Here is a 13504-nt window from a genome sequence, read left to right on the forward strand (position 1 = left end):
GACACTTAGGTTGCTTCCATATCTTGGCTCTTGTAAATAATGCTGCAGTGAACATAGGGGTGCATATATCTTTTCAAATTAGTGGGGTTTTTCTTAAAAAAAAAAGCCAGAAGTGGAATTGCTGGATCATGTAGTAGTTCCATTTTTAATTTTTTGAGGAACCTCCATACTGTTTTCCATAGTGGTTGCACCAATTTACATTCCTATGAACAGTGCACAGAGGTTCCCTTTACTCCACATCCTTGCCAACACTTGTTATTTCTTGTCTTTTTAATGATAGCCATTCTGTCAGGTGTGAGATGATACCACATTGTGGTTTTGATTTGAATTTCCCTGATAATTAGTGATGTTGGGTATATTTTCTTATGTCTGTTGGCTATCTGCATGTTTTCTTTGGAAAAATAAACCTATTCACGGCTGCTGCTCATTTTTCAATCTGGTTTTTTTTTTTTTTTTTTTTCTGTTGAGTTGTCTGAGTTCATTGTATATTATAGATATTAACCCCTTATCCGATATATCATTTGCAACTGTCTTCTCCCATTCAGCAGGCTGCCTTTTCATTTTGTTGACAGTTTCCTTCATCGTGCAAAAGCTTTTTTGTTGGATGGATTCCCATTTATTTTTGATTTTGTTGCCCTGGCCTGAGGAGACATATCCAGAAAAAAATATTGCTAAGACCAATGTCAGAGAGTGTACTGTATATGTTTTCTTCTAGGAGTTTTATGGTTTTGGGTCTTAAAGTTAAGTCTTTAATCTATTTTGAGTTTATTTTTATATATGGTGTGAGAAAGTAGCCCAGTTTGATTCTTTTGCATGTAGCTCTCTAGTTTTCCCAACATCATGTATCTAAGAGGCTGTCTTTTCCTCACTGTATATTCTTGCTTCCTTTGTGATAGATTAATTGACCATAAAAGTATGGGTTTATTTCTGGGCTTTCTATTCTGTTCTATTGATCTATGTGTCAGTACCACACTGTTTTGATTACTGTAGTCTTGTAGTATAGTTTTAAATCAGGCAACATGATACTTCCAGGTTTCTTCTTTTTCTAGATGGTTCTGGCAACTCAGGGTCTTTTGTGTTTCCATACAAATTTGAGATTATTCTTTCTAGTTCTGTAAAAAATGCTATTGGTATTTTGATCAGGATTGCATTGAATCTATAGATTGTCTTGGGTAGTATGGTCATTTTAACAATATTAATTCTTCCAATCCACAAGCATTGTATATCTTTTAATTTGTTTGGGTCATCTTCAGTTTCTTTTATCAGTCTCTTATAGTTTTCTGAGTACAGGTTTTTACCTCCTTGGTTGAATTTATGCTAGGTATTTTATTATTTTGGATGCAATTGTAAATGGGATTGTTTTTTAATTTCTCTTTCTGCTAGTATGTTGTTGGTGTAGAGAAACACAACCGATTTCTGTACATTAGTTTTGTATCTTACAATTTTACTGAATTCATTTATTAGTTCTAATAGTTTTTTGATGGTGTCTTTAGGATTTTCTATGTGTAGTATCATGTCATCTGCATACAGTGACAGTTTTACATCTTCTTTTCCAATTTGTAAGCATTTTACTTCTTTTTCTTGTCTGATTTTTGTGGCTAGGACATCCGACACTATGTTGAATAAAAGTGCCTTGAGTGTGCATCCTTGTCTTATTCCTGATCTTAGAGAAAATGCTTTCATCTGTTGAGTATGATGTGAGCTGTGTATTTGTCATACACAGCCTTTATTTTGTTGAGGTATGTTCCCTTCATGCACGCTTTGTTGAGCATTTTATCATGGATGGATGTTGAATTTTGTCAAAAGCTTTTCCTACATCTATTGAGATGATAATATAAATTTTATTCTTCATTTTGTTTACCAGGTGTGTCACATTGATTGATTTGTGAATATTAAACCAACCTTGCATCCTGGGATAAATACCACTTGATTATGATGTATGATCCTTTTAATGTATTGTTGAATTTGGTTTGCTAATATTTTGTTGAGGTGAAAACTATTAATGTTATGGGGAAATGCACATGATATAATATTTATTTAAAAAGAGGCACTGTTTTGTATATGCCATATTATCTTAATTATTTACATATCTATGCATATAGAAAAGCCTATCTAAATATACCAAAATTTTATTATTAATTGTCATTGAATGATTGAGTTACCAGTGAGTTCTTTTTTTTTTTTTTTTTTAACATCTTTATTGGGGTATAATTGCTTTACAATAGTGTGTTAGTTTCTGATTTATAACAAAGTGAATCAGCTATACATATACATGTGCTCCCATGTGTCTTCCCTCTTGCGTCTCCCAACCACCCACTCTCCCCCTCCCACCCCTCCAGGCTGTCCCAAAGCCCCGAACTAATATCCCTGTGCCTTGCGGCTGCTTCCCCCTAGCTATCTACCTTACTACGTTTGTTAGTGTGTATATGTCCATGACTCTTTCTCGCCCTGTCAAAACTCACCCTTCCCCCTCCCCATATCCTCAAGTCCGTTCTCCAGTAGGTCTGCGCCTCTATTCCTGTCTTATCCCTAGGTTCTTCATGACATTTTTTCCCCTTAAATTCCATATATATGTGTTAGCATACGGTATTTGTCTTTGTCTTTCTGACTTACTTCACTCTGTATGACAGACTCTAGGTCTATCCATCTCATTACAAATAACTCAATTTCATTTCTTTTTAAGGCTGAGTAATATTCCATTGTGTATATGTGCCACATCTTCTTTATCCATTCGTCCGATGATGGGTGCTTAGGTTCTTTCCATCTCCGGGCTATTGTAAATAGAGCTGCAATGAACATTTTGGTACATGACTCTTTTTGAATTTGGGTTTTCTCAGGGTATATGCCCAGTAGTGGGATTGCTGGGTCATATGGTAATTCTATTTGTAGTTTTTTAAGGAACCTCCATACTGTTCTCCATAGTGGCTGAACCAATTCACATTCCCACCAGCAGTGCAAGAGTGTCCCCTTTTCTCCACACCCTCTCCAGCATTTATTGTTTCTAGATTTTTTGATGATGGCCATTCTGACTGGTGTGAGATGATATCTCATTGTAGTTTTGATTTGCATTTCTCTGATGATTAATGATGTTGAGCATTCTTTCATGTGTTTGTTGGCATTCTGTATATCTTCTTTGGAGAAATGTCTGTTTAGGTCTTCTGCCCATTTTTGAATTGGGTTGTTTGTTTTTTTGTTATTGAGCTGCATGTAAATTTTGGAGATTAATCCTTTGTCAGTTGCTTCATTTGCAAATGTTTTCTCCCATTCTGAGGGTTGTCTTTTGGTCTTTATTATGGTTTCCTTTGCTGTGCAAAAGCTCTGAAGTTTCATTAGGTCCCATTTGTTTATTTTTGTTTTTATTTCCATTACTCTAGGAGGTGGGTCAGAAAGGATCTTGCTGTGATTTATGTCATAGAGTGTTCTTCCTATGTTTTCCTCTAAGAGTTTGATAGTTTCTGGCCTTACATTTAGGTCTTTAATCCATTTTGAGCTTATTTTTGTGTATGGTGTTAGGGAGTGATCTAATCTCATACTTTTACATGTACCTGTCCAGTTTTCCCAGCACCATTTATTGAAGAGGCTGTCCTTTCTCCACTGTACATTCCTGCCTCCTTTATCAAAGATAAGGTGTCCATATGTGCGTGGGTTTATCTCTGGGCTTTCTATCCTGTTCCACTGATCTATCTTTCTGTTTTTGTGCCAGTACCATACTGTCTTGATTACTGTTGCTTTGTAGTATAGTCTGAAGTCAGGGAGCCTGATTCCTCCAGCTCCTTTTTTCGTTCTCAAGATTGCTTTGGCTATTCGGGGTCTTTTGTGTTTCCATACAAATTGCGAAATTTTTTGTTCTAGTTCTGTGAAAAATGCCAGTGGTAGTTTGACAGGGATTGCATTGAATCTGTAGATTGCTTTGGGTAGTAGAGTCATTTTCACAATGTTGATTCTTCCCATCCAAGAACATGGTATATCTCTCCATCTATTTGTATCATCTTTAATTTCTTTCATCAGTGTCTTATAATTTTCTGCATACAGGTCTTTCGTATCCTTAGGTAGGTTTATTCCTAGATATTTTATTCTTTTTGTTGCAATGGTAAATGGGAGTGTTTTCTTGATTTCACTTTCAGATTTTTCATCATTAGTATATAGGAATGCCAGAGATTTCTGTGCATTAATTTTGTATCCTGCTACTTTACCAAATTCATTGATTAGCTCTAGTAGTTTTCTGGTAGCATCTTTAGGATTCTCTATGTATAGTATCATGTCATCTGCAAACAGTGACAGCTTTACTTCTTCTTTTCCGATGTGGATTCCTTTTATTTCCTTTTCTTCTCTGATTGCTGTGGCTAAAACTTCCAAAACTATGTTGAATAAGAGTGGTGAGAGTGGGCAACCTTGTCTTGTTCCTGATCTTAGGGGAAATGCTTTCAGTTTTTCACCATTGAGGATGATGTTTGCTGTGGGCTTGTCATATATGGCCTTTATTATGTTGAGGAAAGTTCCCTCTATGCCTACTTTCTGGAGGGTTTTTATCATAAATGGGTGTTGAATTTTGTCGAAAGCTTTCTCTGCATCTATTGAGATGATCATATGGTTTTTCTCCTTCAATTTGTTAATATGGTTTATCACATTGATAGATTTGCGTATATTGAAGAATCCTTGCATTCCTGGAATAAACCCCACTTGATCATGGTGTAGGATCCTTTTAATGTGCTGTTGGATTCTGTTTGCTAGTATTTTGTTGAGGATTTTTGCATCTATGTACATCAGTGATATTGGCCTGTAGTTTTCTTTCTTTGTGACATCCTTGTCTGGTTTTGGTATCAAGGTGATGGTGGCCTCATAGAAGGAATTTGGGAGTGTTCCTCCCTCTGCTATATTTTGGAAGAGTTTGAGAAGGATAGGTGTTAGCTCTTCTCTAAACGTTTGATAGAATTCACCTGTGAAGCCATCTGGTCCTGGGCTTTTGTTTGTTGGAAGATTTTTAATCACAGTTTCAATTTCAGTGCTTGTGATTGGTCTGTTCATATTTTCTATTTCTTCCTGATTCAGTCTTGGCAGGTTGTGCATTTCTAAGAATTTGTCCATTTCTTCCAGATTGTCCATTTTATTGGCATAGAGTTGCTTGTAGTAATCTCTCATGATTTTTTTTATTTCTGCAGTGTCAGTTGTTATTTCTCCTTTCTCATTTCTAATTCTATTGATTTGAGTCTTCTCCCTTTTTTTCTTGATGAGTCTGGCTAGTGGTTTATCTATTTTGTTTATCTTCTCAAAGAACCAGCTTTTAGTTTTATTGATCTTTGCTATCGTTTCCTTCATTTCTTTTTCATTTATTTCTGATCTGATTTTTATGATTTCTTTCCTTCTGCTAGCTTTGGGGCTTTTTTGTTCTTCTTTCTCTAATTGCTTGAGGTGCAAGGTTAGGTTGTTTATTCAAGATGTTTCCTGCTTCTTAAGGTGGGCTTGTATTGCTATAAACTTCCCCCTTAGAACTGCTTTTGCTGCATCCCATAGGTTTTGGGTCGTTGTGTCTCCATTGTCATTTGTTTCTAGGTATTTTTTTATTTCCTCTTTGATTTCTTCAGTGATCACTTCATTATTAAGTAGTGTATTGTTTAGCCTCCATGTGTTTGTATATTTTACAGATCTTTTCCTGTAATTGATATCTAGTCTCATGGCGTTGTGGTCAGAAAAGATACTTGATACAATTTCAATTTTCTTAAATTTACCAAGGCTTGATTTGTGACCCAAGATATGATCTATCCTGGAGAATGTTCCATGAGCACTTGAGAAAAATGTGTATTCTGTTGTTTTTGGATGGAGTGTCCTATAAATATCAATTAAGTCCATCTTGTTTAATGTATCATTTAAAGCTTGTGTTTCCTTATTTATTTTCATTTTGGATGATCTGTCCATGGGTGAAAGTGGGGTGTTAAAGTCCCCTACTATGAATGTGTTACTGTCAATTTCCCCTTTTATGGCTGTTAGTATTTGCCTTACGTATTGAGGTGCTCCTATGTTGGGTGCATAAATATTTACAATTGTTATATCTTCTTCTTGGATCGATCCCTTGATCATTATGTAGTGTCCTTCTTTATCCCTTTTAATAGTCCTTATTTTAAAGTCTATTTTGTCTGATATGAGAATTGCTACTCCAGCTTTCTTTTGGTTTCCATTTGCATGGAATATGTTTTTCCATCCCCTTACTTTCAGTCTGTATGTGTCTCTAGGTCTGAGGTGGGTCTCTTGTAGACAGCATATATAAGGGTCTTGTTTTTGTATCCATTCAGCCAATCTGTGTCTTTTGGTGGGAGCATTTAGTCCATTTACATTTAAGGTAATTATCGATATGTATGTTCCTATTCCCATTTTCTATATTGTTTTGGGTTCATTATTATAGGTCGTTTCCTTCTTTTGCATTTCTTATCTAGAGAAGTTCCTTTAGCATTTGTTGTAAAGCTGGTTTGGTGGTGCTGAACTCTCTCAGCTTTTGCTTGTCTGTAAAGGTTTTAATTTCTCCATCAAATCTGAATGAGATCCTTGCTGGGTAGAGTAGTCTTGGTTGCAGGTTTTTCTCCTTCATCACTTTCAGTATGTCCTGCCACTCCCTTCTGGCTTGTAGGGTTTCTGCTGAGAGATCAGCTGTTAACCTTATGGGGATTCCCTTGTGTGTTATTTGTTGTTTTTCCCTTGCTGCTTTTAATATGCTTTCTTTGTATTTAATTTTTGATAGTTTGATTAATATGTGTCTTGGCGTATTTCTCCTTGTATTTATCCTGTATGGGACTCTCTGTGCTTCCTGGACTTGATTAACTATTTCCTTTCCCATATTAGGGAAGTTTTCAACTATAATCTCTTCAAATATTTTCTCAGTCCCTTTCTTTTTTTCTTCTTCTTCTGGAACCCCTATAATTCGAATGTTGGTGCGTTTAATGTTGTCCCAGAGCTCTCTGAGACTGTCCTCAGTTCTTTTCATTCTTTTTTCTTTATTCTGCTCTGCAGTAGTTATTTCCACTACTTTATCTTCCAGGTCACTTATCCGTTCTTCTGCCTCAGTTATTCTGCTATTGATCCTATCTAGAGTACTTTTAATTTCATTTATTGCGTTGTTCATCGTTGCTTGTTTCATCTTTAGTTCTTGTAGGTCCTTGTTAACTGTTTCTTGCATTTTGTCCATTCTACTTCCAAGATTTCGGATCATCCTTACTATCATTATTCTGAATTCTTTTTCAGGTAGATTGCCTATTTCCTCTTCATTTGTTAGGTCTGGTGGGTTTTTATCTTGCTCCTTCATCTGCTGTGTGTTTTTCTGTCTTCTCATTTTGCTTATCTTACTGTGTTTGGGGTCTCCTTTTTGCAGGCTGCACGTTCGTAGTTCCCGTTGTTTTTGATGTCTGTCTCCAGTGGCTAAGGTTGTTTCAGCGGGTTGTGTAGGCTTCCTGGTGGAGGGGACTAGTGCCTGTGTTGTGCTGGATGAGGCTGGATCTTGTCTCTCTAGTGGGCAGGTTCACGTCTGTTGGTGTGTTTTGGGGTGTCTGTGGCCTTGTTATGATTTTCGGCAGCCTCTCTGCTAATGGGTGGGGTTGTGTTCCTGTTTTGCTAGTTGTTTGGCATAGGTTGTCCAGCACTGTGGCTTGCTGGTCGTTGAGTGAAGCTGGGTGCTGGTGTTAAGATGGAGGTCTCTGGGAGATTTCCACCGTTTAATATTATGTGGAGCTGGGAGGTCTCTTGTTGATCAGTGTCCTGAAGTTGGCTCTCCTACCTCAGAGGCAGAGCCCTGCCTCCTGGGCTGGAGCACCAAGAGCCTTTCATCCACACGGCTCAGAATAAAAGGGAGGAAAAGTAGAGAGAATTATTAGAAGTATGAGGAAAGAAAGAAGGAAAGGAGGAAAGGAAGGAAGGAAGAAAGAAGCAAAGAAGGAAAGAAAGGAGGGAGGGAGGGAGGAAGGAAGGAAGGAAGGAGGGAAAGAAGGAGAAAATGTAGAGAGAATTAGTAGAAGTATGAGGAAAGGAAGAGGGAAAGGAGGAAAGGAAGGAAGGAAGAAAGAAGCAAAGAAGGAAAGAAAGGAGGGAGGGAGGGAGGGGGGGAGGAAGGAAGGAAAGAAGGAGGGAAAGAAGGAGAAAATGTAGAGAGAATTAGTAGAAGTTTGAGGAAAGAGAGAAGGAAAGGAGGAAAGGAAGGAAGGAAGAAAGAAGCAAAGAAGGAAAGAAAGGAGGGAGGGAGGGAGGAAGGAAGGAAGGTAGGAGGGAAAGAAGGAGAAAATGTAGAGAGAATTAGTAGAAGTATGAGGAAAGAAAGAAGGAAAGGAGGAAAGGAAGGAAGGAAGAAAGAAGCAAAGAAGGAAAGAAAGGGAGGGAGGGGGGAAGGAAGGAAGGAAGGAGGGAAAGAAGGAGAAAATGTAGAGAGAATTAGTAGAAGTTTGAGGAAAGAAAGAAGGAAAGGAGGAAAGGAGGAAAGGAAGGAAGGAAGAAAGAAGCAAAGAAGGAAAGAAAGGAGGGAGGGAGGGAGGGAGGAAGGGAGGAAGGAAGGAGGGAAAGAAGGAAAAAAGACAGAAAGAAGATACAGTAAAAATAAAATAAAGTATAATATAGTTATTGTACTAAAAAATATTTAGAAAGAAAAAAAAAAAAAAAGAACAGATAGAACCCTAGGACAAATGTTGGAAACAAAGCTATACAGAGAAAATCTTACACAGAAGCGTACACATACGTGTTCACAAAGAGAGGCAAAGGGGGAAAAATCATAAATCCTGCTCCCAGAGACCACCTCCTCAACCTGGGGTGATTCGCTGTCTAAAGGAGGGAAGGAAGGAAGGAAAGAAAGAAAGAAAGAACGAAGGTAAAGTACAATAAAGTTATTACAATTAAAATTAATTATTAAGAAAAAAATAATTTTTTTTTTTAAAAAACCATGGACGGATAGAGCCCTAGGACAAATGTTGGAAGCAAAGCTATACAGAGAAAATCTTACACAGAAGCATACACATACACGTTCACAAAGAGAGGCAAAGGGGGAAAAATCATAAATCCTGCTCCCAGAGACCACCTCCTCAATTTGGGGTGATTTGTTGTCTAAAGGAGGGAAGGAAGGAAGGAAAGAAAGAAAGAATGAAGGTAAAGTACAATAAAGTTATTACAATTAAAATTAATTATTAAGAAAAAAAAATTTTTTTTTAAAAAAAAACCATGGACGGATAGAGCCCTAGGACAAATGGTGGAAGCAAGAGTATACAGACAAGATCTCACACAGAAGCATACACGCACACATTCACAAAAAGAGGAAAAGGGAAAAAAATCACAGATCTCGCTCCTAAATTCCCCCTCTTCAATTTGGGATCACTCCCTGTCTATTCAGGTATTCCACAATGCAGTGCACATCAAGTTGATTGTGGAGCTTCAATCCGCCGCCTCCGCGGCTGCCGGGAGAGACCTCCCCCTCTCCTCCCTGCTCTCACAGCTCACAGGAGCTCAGCTTTGTACCCGGCCCTGCCCCTGCGCGCAGGTCGCTGGAGGGCGTCTGTTTTTTGCTCAGACAGGACGGGGTTAAAGGAGCCGCTGATTCGGGAGCTCCGGCTCACTCAGGCCGGGGGTTGGGGGATGGGGGAAGGAGGGGCACTGCGTGCGGGGCGGGCCTGCGGCCGCAGAGGCGGCGTGACGCTGCACCAGCCTGAGGCCCGCCGTGCGTACTCCCGGGGAAGTTGTCCCTGGATCCCGGGAACCTGGCAGTGGCGGCCTGCACAGCCTCCGCGGAAGAGGGGTGTGGAGAGTGACCTGTGCTCGCACACAGGCCCCTTGGTGGCGGCAGCAGCAGCCTTAGCGTCTCCCGCCCGTCTCTGGGGTCCGCGGTTTTAGCCGCGGCTCGCGCCCGTCTCGGGGGCTCGCGCTTCCCGCCGCGGCTCGCGCCCGTCTCGGGGGCTCGCGCCCTCAGCCGCGGCTCGCGCCCGTCTCTGGGGTTCCTTTAAGCAGCGCTCTTAAACCCCTCTCCTCGCGCACCAGGAAACAAAGAGGGAAGAAAAAGTCTCTTGCCTCTTCGGCCGGTGCAGGCTTTTCCCCGAACTCCCTCCCGGCTAGTCGTGGCGCACCAACCCCTTCAGGCTATGCTCAAGCCACCAACTCCAGTCCTCTCCCTGCGCTCCGTCCAAAACCGAAACCCGAGCCTCAGCTCGCAGCCCCGCTCGCCCCGGCGGGTGAGCAGACAAGCCTCTCGGGTTGGTGAGTGCCGGTCGGCACCGATCGTCTGTGCAGGAATCTCCCCGCTTTGCCCTCCGCACACGTCGCTGTGCACCACTCCGCGGTCCCGAAACTCCCCCCTCCACCTCCCGCAGTCTCCGCCCGCGGAGGGGCTTCCTAGTGTGTGGAAACTTTTCCTCCTTCACAGCTCCCTCCCACTGGTGCAGGTGCCGTCCTTATTCTTTTGTCTCTGTTTTTTCTTTTTTCTTTTGCCCTACCCAGGTACGTGGGGAGTTTCTTGCCTTTTGGGAGCTCTGAGGTCTTCTGCCAGCCTTCAGTAGGTGTTCTGTAGGAGTTGTTCCACGTGTAGATGTATTTCTGGTGTATCCGTGAGGAGGAAGGCGATCTCCACGTCTTACTCTTCCGCCATCTTCCCGCCGACCGTGAGTTCTTTTTTTAAAACATCTTTGCATTTTTCCAGTTTCTGCAATAAGCTCATATTACTTTTATAATTATAAAATATACAAACACTAGTTTTTAAAAAGAAATGGTAAATGAAGGGTGAAAGAAGCATTTTAAATTATTCTTTGTTCAATCTAGTGACCCACTTGTAAGAAACTCAGTTTGCGTATTTGTGTTTTTAGGAAAGGAAAATGTAAGTAGTATTGGCTCTTTCTTGTCTTTGTTTACAACAGTTTCAGCCATTTCTATTTTGGGAGGAAAATCTGTTTTAACCCAAATTCGCTTCTGACTCAAATCCTCTTTCTGTTCCTTGAAAAAGAAGTCTTCATTAATTGTCTTCACTTCTTGGCCAACACTCATCCTAAATACAAAGCAATGTGGCTCCCTCCCCAAATATTGTCCTAAAATTGCCCTGGTCAAGGACCTGTTATAGAAGCTGCCCCTTGAACTTTTAGGGACACCATTCACTTTATATTATAGTCTCTGTGAATAACTAACAAGGCTGATAAACAGACGTTGCCTGATAACCAAAGCCAATTCTGCTTTCAGAAAGTTACTAGATATTTCAGCAGAATTTGATGCAGTTAGCTTTGCTCTCTTTTTAGATTTTTAGTCTGGAAAGTTTTTGAAAATATGCAAAAATAGGGCAAATAATATAATAAGCCTCCATATACCCAACCATCAGCTTCAACAATTAACAAATTGTAGTCCATTCTGCTTCTTCTATACTCTCAACCACTTCTGCCACTTTCCCAGGATTGTTTCAATGTAGATTCCAGATTCGTATGATTTTATCTGTAAATATTTCAGTATGTATTTCAAGAATCTTTTTTATAAGCATAGTTACATTATCATCATTAGAATCTTGCATCAGTAATAATTTGTATCTATTGTCTCATCAGTGCTTGCATTTCTCCAATTTTCCTCTAATATATATATATTTTTATTTTTAACACTTTATTTGAATCTGGGTCCAAATAAGAACCCACACATTTTAATTGTTAATAAGTCTCTTAAATGTCTTTAATCTATAAGTTCCCAGCCAACTTTTTTTTTTCTTCCTTGCAATTTATGTTGTTGTGCTATTGAAGAAACAGTATTTTGCCCTGTAGAGTTTCCCACCATCTGGATTTTGTTAATTGCATCCTTGGGGTATCATCAACTTATTTCTCTGTCCCTCATATTTCCTATATATTGATAGGGGTTTGATAAAATTCAGGTTCCATTGTTTACAAAACTACCTCTGAGGTGGTGTTGTGTACATATAACAGGAGGAACACACTATCTGGCTTCCTCTGTTGGCACTGTCTGGATGAATCTATCCCAGCCTTATTATACTCTATTGCACTTTTCTGTTTACTTGGCTCTCTCCCTGTCAAGACTGTGAAGTCCTTGAGGACAGGGCCAGTGTCCTTAGCACCTAGCTTAATGCCTGGCACATTGGCCAAAGAAATCTTTCAGCAATGCTTCAATGAGATATAACATGTCACATAGCGTACTTTTCTACCAAGTCCTCCAGGAAAAATTAGTTGCAAAATGTTCCCTTAGAAATCCAAAGGAAATAAACCACTGTATTCCTGTTGGAAGAACAATTATGGTTTGGAGAACCTCTCTTACCAAACGATAACTGAGGTTTAGAGCAGCTGCCAGTGATTCATTCATCATTAGCTAGATAGCGAAAACACTTTGGGGTTGAAACCACTTTTAGTTTGAGACAATAACCAATAAAATTCATCTTCCTATTTTCTATAGCTAGGGACTATGTCCACTAATGAGGAAACTGAGTTTCGAGAAGTTAAATAACTTGCCTTAAGGCACACAGTTAATGCATGGCAGAGTCAGAGGCTTGAATCCAGGTCTTTGGACTCCAAAGACAAATCTTCTCCAGCATATACTACAATACAGGGCTGCTGAGTGGCTTCTGCGTTAGGTGGGCCTTGACAAACCATAAAACACAAATACTAGTCTCCTTTTACTCTGAAGGAAAAAAATATCAAATCCACCTGCAGAGCTACATGATTCTGAGCCAGGAAAAAACCCCAGATGAAAAGAGCCAGACGACAGGAAGTCCTCAAGGCTGTGGCAATAACCAGAAATCCCCCCTCAACTTTGCGCATTGTTCTAAGAGAGAAAAATAAGTGGTTTAAATTCTGCCATTGGGGAAAGTCTCAAAATTATACCCTGCCAGCTGCCCTTGGCCATGGGGCAGCCTGAGCTGCTTCGTGGAATCCCTTGGTCACTGGGCTTGTGCTGGAGCATCTGCCAGCACTCCCTTCACACACGTCACTCACTGCATTGCCACACTGGATGCTTGACCCGGGCCATGTGTCCTCACCCAAATTAGAAACTACTAAATCAGGAACCGCCCCCTGGCTGCACCAGTGGGAGCTCAGCAAAGATGATCTCAATGGCTCCCGAGGCTTTCCAGATCTGACTGCTCAGGCTTATCCTGAGTAGCTTCAATAGCTTACAATCAGGACAAACCAAGCCATCCCAAGAGTAAAGGCCAGCTTAGCTCTCTGATTTATTCCCCACAGGTTCTGAGCAATGCTTCCATCATTTACAAAACCAGTGGTGCCCTCATATTCGGACCAGGAATGACACGACTTGAGTACATGATACTTGAAGGCGAATACACTATATGCTAAAAGCCAAAGCCAAAAATCAAACCTGATCCAGAGGCTGTCAAGAAAATTCAAATCAGCCTTAAACTCAGATCACAAGGTGACAGTGAGGAAGCTCCTCCTTGGAACTCTCCTCTGAGCTCTTCAGCCGAGAACTTTTATAGAACCAAGTGGCAAACTTTAAAAGCCACCAGTCTTGTTAGGCGCAGGTTGAGTTATTTGATGTTCTTTCCATGCCCCTGGGAACTCCC

Source organism: Phocoena phocoena, chromosome 11 (assembly GCF_963924675.1).
Source record: "Phocoena phocoena chromosome 11, mPhoPho1.1, whole genome shotgun sequence".
In the NCBI taxonomy this organism is placed as follows: Eukaryota; Metazoa; Chordata; class Mammalia; order Artiodactyla; family Phocoenidae; genus Phocoena; species Phocoena phocoena.